Source organism: Protomyctophum bolini (genome assembly GCF_963924005.1).
Source record: "Protomyctophum bolini genome assembly, chromosome: 24".
In the NCBI taxonomy this organism is placed as follows: Eukaryota; Metazoa; Chordata; class Actinopteri; order Myctophiformes; family Myctophidae; genus Protomyctophum; species Protomyctophum bolini.
The window spans coordinates 19,249,711-19,260,889 of record NC_137885.1 but is presented as its reverse complement, the minus strand read 5'-3'; positions in this window follow the sequence as shown (position 1 = coordinate 19,260,889).

The window sequence follows — 11,179 nt, the reverse complement described above, 5'->3', positions numbered from 1 at the left end:
TAAGTTCTTAAGTTCTCCTCTCTGTCTGTAAAGCACACTGACAGGGACATACATGGCACATACATGATGGCCTATTGTAGATCGGCTCCTACAGTGTGTCATCACTCAGCTGTATATTTTATATTTAGGGTGATTGACTGAGCTGAGATGTTATAGCAGATTCTGAACTTTGTACGATAATACAAAACACCATTAGGTGTCAGTGTTGCTCCACCTCAATGTATATGCAACGTATGAGAATGACAGAGCCTGAACAGATAACAGTCTAAAGTTACTGTATTTGCTTGATACTGTAAGTTAAGTAGCCTAAGGTCACGCAATCTTTCACCTACAGACTACAGTATGATTGAGTCCCCAATCTTCGTTTTCCCACATGCACGTGAACATCCGTCCAAGGTTACACTGTCTGGTACTCTCTGAGGCTCTAGACAGGGAAAGAGAGTGTGATTAAAACTGACAACGAAAACCCTATGAAGCAAGACAGAAGATGAGCTAAGTTAATCACAGGTCTGTGATGAGAGAGAGAAGAGAGAGAGAGAGAGAGAGAGAGAGAGAGAGAGAGAGAGAGAGAGAGAGAGAGAGAGAGAGATGGGGTGGGTTAGGGTAGGGTGCAGGGTAATTCTATATTCTATGAACAAATTCTCTCATATCATATTGCTGCATGGTTTCCACAATTCAGAATCAGATCATAAGTGAGCTTGTTTATCTCCAAATCTTATTTATTCATTCATTCTTTCATTCATTCAGAGAGGCTATAGGAGTTGTGCTGTGGTCAGAGTATTTGTATTTCCAATTTCCAATACTTTCACTACATCTCAGAGGCCTACATTTATTTGAAAACTTTAGTTACTAATTACTTTGTAGATCTGCATTATTTACACAACATGCATTAACTACTTCATCCATATATACATTTAGGCCATTTGAAAAAAGCCAATCTACAAGCTCACAATGCGCACATCGCAAAGCATTGTGAGCTTTATTTCCAAAATACTTTTATACATTTGAAAACTTTAAGTGAAACATTCTGCATAAAGAGTAATTTATACTTTTCGTCCTTTAAGTACAATTTGATACCAATACCTTTGTACTTTTACTCAAGTAAAGTGGTATTTCCTGACCTTTACTTGTAAATTAGTATTTCTATATTGCAGTGTTAATACTTTTACTAATGTAAAACATTTGCGTTAAATTGAGTAGGCCTATACCTTTCCACCATTGATTGATTCTATAGCTTACGTGAACCATACTGAACCATACTGTCCTCGGCTCAACCCTTCTCCCCCCCCCACACACACGCACACGCACACGCACACGCACACGCACACGCACACGCACACGCACGCATACACACACACACACACACACACACACACACACACACACACACACACACACACACACACAGATAAAAATGCAGGAAAAGTGAAAAGTGAGTTGTCTATTTGGAATAGAGGAAGTGAAGTGTATTATTTAAGCACTATCTCCATGACCTTGCGGAGCAGGTGCTATGGTCTGCAGGGATCTGTGGGATTATAACCACCAACCGGACAGCTAAAGCTGATTCATAATAAATGGGGAGAATGCTTTGGGAAAAAAGCCCCCTAACACCACATTAGCGTTGAATTGAGGCATGGGTGGTTTCTGTCGTTTACCCACGTACGTCATTATCCTCCTAGACTAAATCTATGGGCACCGGCCTATTGGGAAAAGATTCAAGTCAGGAACACATATAACCACCCAGTTATGCAATACCTGTACTGTAGTAAATGATGTGCATTGTATCTCTCTACCAACTCAGTGGCCTTGTGGTTTTAGGGTTCACCCTGAGACTGGGAGGCTGGGGTTCAATCCCTGGTCGGGTCATACCAAAGACATGTAAAATGGGATCCAATACCTCCCTGCTTGGCACTCAGTTTATTTGCACATTAAGCTGTCTCATGCTATGCTGATCAGAAATCAGATTCAAAACAGTTTTGTATCTAATTTCTGTCTGTCACATTTATTCCCATAGTTTTAGTCCTGTATAGGCCTGTGATGTGACTGTGATATCATATTGATGACATCAGGGTATACTCCATATATGGGGATTTGTGGATATTTTGATATTCCTTTGGAGATTTTGTGAATGTATAGCGTGACATGACATTTGAGAGCTTGTAGTTCTGATATGTCTTGCCAAATTTTCACTCATTTACAATATGTAAATGGTTGCCTATAGGGTATAGCAGTGGGCGTGATCTTCTGGTTCCACTGAAAAATCGGCCATTCATTTAAAGATTTTCAAGAATCAAGCCATCCAGGATCCTGGTGAATCATGACCATAAAACCTTTGATTCTGTGAGAGAGAAAAAAAAATTAAATTATATGATATACTACATTTTATAAATACCCTTTGTTTAGCACTTTTCATTAAAACATTTTCACAGAATCAAATATTGTATGGTCATGATCATATTTTGTTGTTTTGGCTTTTATATTTTAAATTCAATAAAGAGATGCATTTTAAAAAACACTTTTTTGGGGTGGAGGGGGAAAAAAAAGAAAATAGAAATAGTCATCAGTCATTGTATTTGTTTGAACCAAGTTACAAAAAAAACATCTTGATTCTTGACGTTAAAATATATATGAATGATGCTCATGGGTATTTGGTGCACAAGAGACCATATCCACTCACACCAGCTTTGACCTTTATGTCCCCCCATGCACACATCCATCCTCATCCACATATACTGTAGGCTACACACATGCAGTCATGCACGCATCCACCCACACACTGTAGCCGCCCTACACACACACACACACACACACACATACACACACAGTACATGTGTACATACACACACACGGACGTAGGCACGCACACACACACTTTTATCCAAAGTGTTTTACATAGTTTGTGCATTACATTCTCCCATTCATACACAGAATGTGTAAGAACTCTGGAGGAGCCCGGAATCGAACTGGGAACCTCGCGGTTGCCATCCAGCTGTTCTATACCCCTGAGTCACTGCCGTCACTGTCTCCTTGCCTGTAAGAACGTTTTGTAAGAATCTTTCTGATTATACTGCACCCTTGTGAGCCACAATGCAGAATGTCCCTTTTTTTTAAAGGAGCTCTGAGTTGTTGTTTCTAAAGTGTCCTGAAGGCCATTTTCTATTGATTGGCGGTGACTCAGCACGGATAGATGTAGGTTCACTGGTGCTATATCAGTGGTGGAGAAGTACTCACATGTTTTGCTTAAGTAAAAGTACCAATACTGCAATATAGAAATACTCCGTTACAAGTAAAGGTCCGGAATCCAAAAGTAGCCTACCAAAAGTAAAAGTACAAATTGTGCATAATGTTTAATTTAAAGATTTAAAATGTATACTCTGTTGCACAATCGAAAAAGATTGTGGTTAATACATGTTTTGTAATACTAATCAAAATCTACAAAGTAACTATAATAACTAAAGTTCTCAAATAATTGTAGTAAAAGTACAATATTTGCCTCTGAGATTAGTGGGCTGTGGAGTAGAAGTATTGGAAATTAGAAATACTTATATATATATATATATATATATATATAACATAAATATACTGTATTTTCCACCACTGGATAGATGTACTTCTGTGGTGGTACTGTATATTACAGTATTTGGTGAACAATAACATGATGTCTTTCCCACATGTATTGTGGAGGACCACTGTGCTGTTTCCACTGGAGTGGTACCATCTATCTATATACAATACAATATATAATACAATCTTTCCAACTCAACAACATATAGGCAAATAATCACCACATTTAATGCTTCAAAACGAAAGATAATATTGACCCTACTTAGACTCATTTTTTAATTAGCCTTATTTTTCCCAAGGGGAATTCTATAACTATTTGGAGAGTAATTTACTGTCCATTACCATGGAAATTAGATGGCTTCATATTATGTCCTCCAGGAAACATTGACCTACATAAATAACTATCCACAGAGCCCACAGCAAGGTTTAAGCTCAGGTTGTCTACAATGAAAATACCAAGAGCATATTGGCATAACCATCTCTTGCTCTGTACAAGATATCAATTTTTACAGGTTAATTAAACTAATAATTAATCTTAAAAAGCATTTAGCTAGGGTGACATCATTTCACTACATAATTAGATCTAAAATTGTACTTGAACTGAATGACATTATCTTGAAAAAAGTTTGGGGGAAGTTTATTTTTAAGACATTTAACAATGAACACATTACAAATACAATACATATACAATACAATACTCAACCTGACCTGAACCAACACCTGAAATGCATGCTTCTGCTTACTAAAGAGCTGGAAAGACAGAGGGATATCTGTTACAGAACACAATACAGAGCTATCTAACCCTTATAACAAAGAATACTAAAACAGTTGACAGTTTTCAAACAGTTGATGAACATTAGATTTAAATTAACTAATCTGTTGCAATTTGTTGAGTGGCTTCTTTTCAATATTTCTGTTGCAAAATCTGGCACCACTGACGACCAAACAACCTACTGTATTTATTATCCATCCAGGCATAAAAAAGGTGTCTTCTGATCAACCTTATGCCTGGAGTGCTCTCCAGTGAATGTCCAGCAGTCTGTGATTATATATAGGCTATATATATATATTGATTGATTAACAGTTTGCAGAATTACAGTACATTTCAAGTACAACTCAATACAAAAACTGTTAACAGTGAGTGGAGGACACCATAAATCTATGAATATGAAACAACTGGGAATGGAATTTGTCAAAAGACATGTGAATTATACATACATAAGAGAATGCTGTAAGCGAATATTGGCCTGGGTATTAAATCTTCCCTCTCCCCCTGCCATATTTGCTCTTTGGTAAACATGAAGCAGACTTAGATGTATTTCTCATCATGTCCTGCCTTTGACTTCATTGAGGAGTGCTTATTATTAAGAAATGATTGGAGCTTAGAATTACTTTGTTGTGTGTGTGCGCAGAGTTCCCCATCTCAAGATATGGAACCAATTTCTATGCAAATGATACAACGTGTTTTTGGATGAAGCTGGCATTGTTAGGTGTGGGCAGGTATTGCTGGCTCAACTTGTAACACACGGCAGTTAAAAAGGACCAACACAAACACAACACACGCTCATATTTTCTTTAGGGCACTGTGAACTGACAAACTCTCTGCGTACTGCAGGCATTTTAGTACAGCAGTGCAACCAGAGGTTCATACTTTACAGAGGTATGACAAACGGCTGTGGGGAAGCATCACACCTCACAGAGGGGAGAGGAGGTTGGCCAAACTGATCGAGGGTCTGGAGGGAAATGTTCCTCTTGGCCAATGGGGCAGAAAGCTGGGCTCTCATATATCTCAGGCCCTGTATGGAAGCCCCTGAGCGAGCATCCTTCTGGTAACAAATAGTATGCTGTCCCTGCATCGCAATGACTCAAAGCTGCTGCAGCTCTACAGCGAAAGGTGTGAGGGGACAAAACAAAGAAACAGCACCATATGGCTCTACCGGTTGTTACTCTAATTTCACTTATACATTTCTGGAGAAGCCGAGGAGGTCAGGTCACATCACATATTCTGAAGCTGAATGCTGACTGCTTGTCACGGTGAATACATAAGGGAGCTGACTTCAACAGTTAATTACTTGCATAAAGAATAAAGATGCAATTTTCTCAACATTTCACCCAAGAGGAACACTCTGACTCTGAAGACCATGAAAGGCCACGCACACACGCACGCACGCACACATACACACACACACACACACACACACACACACACACACACACACACACACACACACACACACACACACACACACACACACACACACACACACACACACACACACACACACACACACACACACACACAGACCTTGTTTGACCAGTGATGTGTGGTGAACCTTACTTCACTTCTACAGTCCTGGAGGAGTTCATACATTGTGAAGGGCGTGTGCTCTAATCTAACAGTCATGTGCTAACCTCCTGCGTGGGTTAAGCTTGATTCAGATTTTAAATAGAAAACTACCTTTGTCCTCAGAGGAGAGGCCCGGCCGGCCCATATCTCACCTTCACAAAATATTCCTTATCACTGCACCAACACACATAGGAGAAAAGTTTTTGTGTGAACCTCCCCCTCAATTATGGTGAATCGGGGAGCCAGCTGGCTCCAACAGTTAATTACTAGCATAGATCAATGATTCTCAAAGTTTCCACCCAAGGGCCACTCTGAAGACTATGTAGGGCTTATGAACAGCCTTTGAAAATACTCTAGTATGATGACTGACTATGAAACACATTCCACACCAGAATGCTCAACTATATCCATAATTAATATTTAACGACTCCATCTACAGCACACTTTCAGGACTTTCATAGGATTCTTTCATTCTTGAGGACAGGTCCTATCTAAGCCAGCGATATATGGTTATTATATGGGTTTGAATTTTGCGATTGGCCAAGACGATTGATGAAATTATTTCTAAATGTAATAGTAAAGTAATAGTAAACTAAGGAGAGAGAGAGAGAGAGAGAGAGAGAGAAAGAGAAGAGAGAGAGAGAGAGAGAGAGAGAGAGAGAGAGAGAGAGAGAGAGAGACACACACACAATTTGTTGATAAAAATCCATAGCAGTAAGAGCCACGAGGCTCATATATAAGGGCAGGAGCCTATGTCCTGTTTCTGTAGTTCGAGGCAGCTTGATGTACAAGTACACCCCCTGGACATGACGCTGGTATGTCGCATTGATTTAATTACCCCCAATCCAACCATTGATGCTGAATACAGCGTTGATTTTGGCAGCACATTTAGATTTTAGTTTAGTCATAATCTTTGGAATTAAACTTAACTTAGTTTTAGTCATATTTTAGCCATCTGATATGATTTATTGTTAGTCTAGTTTTAGTCGACGAAATCCACACTGGCAGGGAGGCACTCATTCTGGGCACACCTAAGCTTCCATGCACGGCCAAAAGAAGCTGTCTGCCGGCGTCTCTTCAGGGTTTTTAGACAGCTGGTGGATGGAAATGAAGCTCCAACCATGTGGCAGAATGCCGCTGGGGCAAGCTTTTCCGGGAATCTGACCGATGCGGCAATCCATCCACCAGCTGTTTAAAAACCAAGGAAGCTCTGAGAAGGAATTGAGAAGTGGTCACATGACTGGGCTGCGCCATGACACTTTCATGGGAGCCAAGCTCACACCGGAAGTGCAATGAATACATGGCAGTGAATGGAGCCGGCTGGACCAGCTCATAACAAACATTATTTATGAACAGCTTCTTTTGTCCACGTAAGGAATCTTAGGTGTGCTTACACTGACTGGGTCCCATTCTTCAGAGTCTTTGGTATGACCCGGCTGGGGATTGAACCTTGACCTCCCAGTCTCAGGGAACACTCTGACCACAAGGCCAACAAGCTGGTAGTGGATGTAACAAGCAGCATCAAACTGGCCACATTGTCTTGTCATTGTCGCCGATGGGCAGAAAGTTGAAACCATGTCCAAGTTTAATCTTTTATAGCCTAGGGTTTTCTTCATAAATTAAAGCCCTATTTTATTCTGACACAATCACGTCTACAATGACATGTTCAAAGTAGGGATACTAGGTTAAAAGTAGTTACGTCTGTCTGTGGGTTTTATGTATATTTAACAAATGAAAACCAAAACAAGATTTGGGGACTAAATAATAACAAATAGTCCTAGTTTTGGAGGGTCAGGTATTTTCAAAATGTTTAAAAAAAACGGCAGATCTACTGTACAAGCTCACAGTTATGATGCAACACATTGTCAGCCTGTAGAGTGTAGATCATTGCTAATTTGACTTTGAATAGTTCTTAAGCTGTCAAAGCCTTGCCCTTTTAGGCTTTTCTGAACAACATTAACAACATTAACCTTGTTTGCGCCATGCCCGGGATTAATATGTTTCACTGCCATCCTGCCTCTCTGAGTGCTCTGCTCGTCCAACCTTTAGATCGGAGGATGATTGATTTACTGTCTCTCTCTTTCTCGTTATCACCTTCCTCTCTCCTCACCAGGCATTTCATTACGACTGTACGAGACTAGGTAATGGATGGCTTATTTGAAATCCCCACCTACAGACATTTCAGCAGCGCTGGTATAAGCTAGTGTGTGTTTGTGTGTATGAATAGATCTGCAATGTGCATAATCCTGTGCTATGTTGTATGTCAAAGGTGTTTAAATTCAGCTTTGCCTTCAGGTGCTTGTGTACTCTATCTACACAGCAGCAGGGGAACATACTGTACATGGAGATTAGCTATTTTTGAAAACAAAATTGTGAAACATTTGATTACTATTTGAAGACATTTTACTTAATATTTTGATGACAATGCTTTTGAACTTTTACTCAAGTATAACTTTGAGTGTTTAATATACATTTATGTGATTGCTACACTGAAGTATTTCAGATGGGCATTAGTAATCACATGGGAAGTAATTACCACAACTTTAAGGCAAGACAGTGCTAGTTCATTGAAAGACAGAGCCGATGATGAGCACATCGATGGCCATTGACCGACTTCACACCAGACACCGACTCCCTCGGGTTCTCTGTGATACGAGTTTGAGGTCAATCGGTTGGATGGTTCTCCAGTTAGACCCTCCGACATCTGGCTTTCAGACATGACGCCATGTGGCAGCCAAGTCTATGGACTTTTAATGATTGTCTTATTCATGTTCCCCCCAAAATCAACATGCCCCCCAAAAATTCAGCAGGCCCTCCATGACGTTATGTGGCAGCCAAGTCTACAGACATTTCATCATCATATATGCTCATCATGATAAAAGGCGACCCTCAATTCACACACAAGTGTAATGTTTTGAGGGGCGTGAAGCTTTGTGTGTGTGTGTACCCCATAGCGATGATTTGATTGGCTGAGCATGGAATGTGCTCGGAAAGCCACTGAAAGCAATATAGCCAGCTTTCTGTGTCTGTGTACCATGGGGGGAAAAATCACACTCATGTGAAGTGAGGGGCGCCCTTATCATCGTACATCATCCATTCATTGTGAATTCTCCATTCATTGTCAATGGCATTTAATGTTTGTGTTAGCACAAAAATTGGGTGCAGGCTTTAGTTCCGACATACTATTGATCCGAAACCTCAATCCTAACCTAACCCTAACCGCAAGCACGGGAGCAGCGCATGTCGGACCATCGCTTTTTCGCATCGCATCGCATGTCCCCCCGCTTCGGATCTTTGGTGTGTCGGAAAAGCGTGCGCACCCCCAAAAATTGCCTATTTGACACATATGAAGTCAATTCTCCATTCACTGTCAATGGCATTTAATGTTTGTGTTACGACAAGAATCTACACTATAACTGAGGATGCCAATACATTGTTATTGGCCAGAATGTGATGTTGTATGATGATAAGAGCGCCCCCCACTTCACACAGGTGTGATTTCATCGATTACTCCGATTAGCTGTTCCATCCCTTACTAGTGTACAGTGTATATAGTGCCCCACACAAGACCTGGCAACCACAATTGCCAATCGAGTTCAGCTCAATTGGCACAATAGGTTATGTGTTGGTTTGCCCAATGGGAGGCTGGGGTTCAATCCCAGCTCGGCATGAATACTACAACTGTCTGGTCCTATGGAGGAGGTTCTCGTGTGAGGGATATGAAAAGATGCACCTCGTTGTGTAGCCTAGTGTAGCGTAGTAGTGTGAAGCACAAGGACGCTCTCCCAAAACCTGAGGGGACAGATGTAGTGCCCCACACAAGACCACAACATATCTGCCGATCGAGCTCAGCTCTTTTGGCACAGTAGGTTGTGTGAAAACTGCCTGTATTTGTAGAGAGATATGATGCCATTCATTATATCTAAAAAATAAAACAAATATAAATTAGAAGAAACATTGCAAGGTTAATCACTCAGAGCCTGAGAGCCAGTTCCTCTTTCAATGTTTTGAAAGAGTGTGAAGAAGAATGTGATGTCTCTCTCTGTGTGTCTCTCTCTCTCTCTCTCTCTCTCTCTCTCTCTCTCTCTCTCTCTCTCTCTCTCTCTCTTGCCCTTGGCACCAGGAGAGCTCTCACAAGATGTTGAACTCTACATTGGCAATCACATGGGAAGTTATTACCACAAGTTTCAAGCAAGAGAGAGCTCATTCGTTCATTGAACATAACTGATAATGAGCGGACATTGATGGGCATGTTGAAAGAATTGTCGTGGTGGTGTGCAACTGTAGCCTCACAGTACATGCACATGCCGTAAAGACATGGCCTGGCTAATAAGCCAGACCGAATCAGCCGTTGGCAAAAAAGAATTGCCTGCCGGCGGATAGTGTTGTGTGATATTAGTCTGGCTTATTAGCCAGGCTAGTAAAGACATGCTTATATGCAGTGATCGGATCACTGTAGGCCTACTGATCACTGTGATCCTCAACTCTACCTGTCAAGGATAGTGCATGCTAGCTACAGTATAGGTGTCAGGAACACATTCTGCAGGTTAAAGCACCCAAATGTAGACAGAAACAGAGCAGGTGCAATACAAAGTGTTTTATTTAATAAGGCAGGAGGACTGGAAGGTTGAATGGGCCAGCCAGTCAGCTTAGCGTCATATACAGCTCCAAAGAAGGAGTAGGAGGTGATGAAGTGAAGGACCAGGTCAGGTTGTGGCCTCCTGGTGGCCAATGTGAAATCTTCTTACGCCTTGGTTGGCAATTGGATGATTTGAGGCATTTTGTTCCAAAAAATCCACCTGTTGATGGCGAATGTGAAAAGGATGGGATATATTCCTCAGGGTTATATTACTCCCCCTTTGCGGGATGTTTGGCCATATCGCCACTTGTGCTGACCTCATCACATTTGTGATGATGGCTATGGCAATTTTGGCCATAATTACCGTAATAACCATGTGTGTGTGCACGTGTACTGCGGATTATCATGTAGGCTGATTCTACAATCGGAGGACTACATGGATGCTAGCAGCGGCTAAAAAAAGGTTTAAAAAAAATCAATACATTTTTAATCAAATCTTGTGTATCTCGTGGATGGCTCAGATGGTATTATCTTTCCACCACAAGATATCTCGAGGATAGCATGGAATGGGTTGTTAAGTTAAATACATGTAGATAATATGAATGAAAATAGCAAATAAGCACAGAACGTCTGAATTCACATTTATATTTATGATTTTATTTTCTTACAATGAGCCAATAATCTGAGGT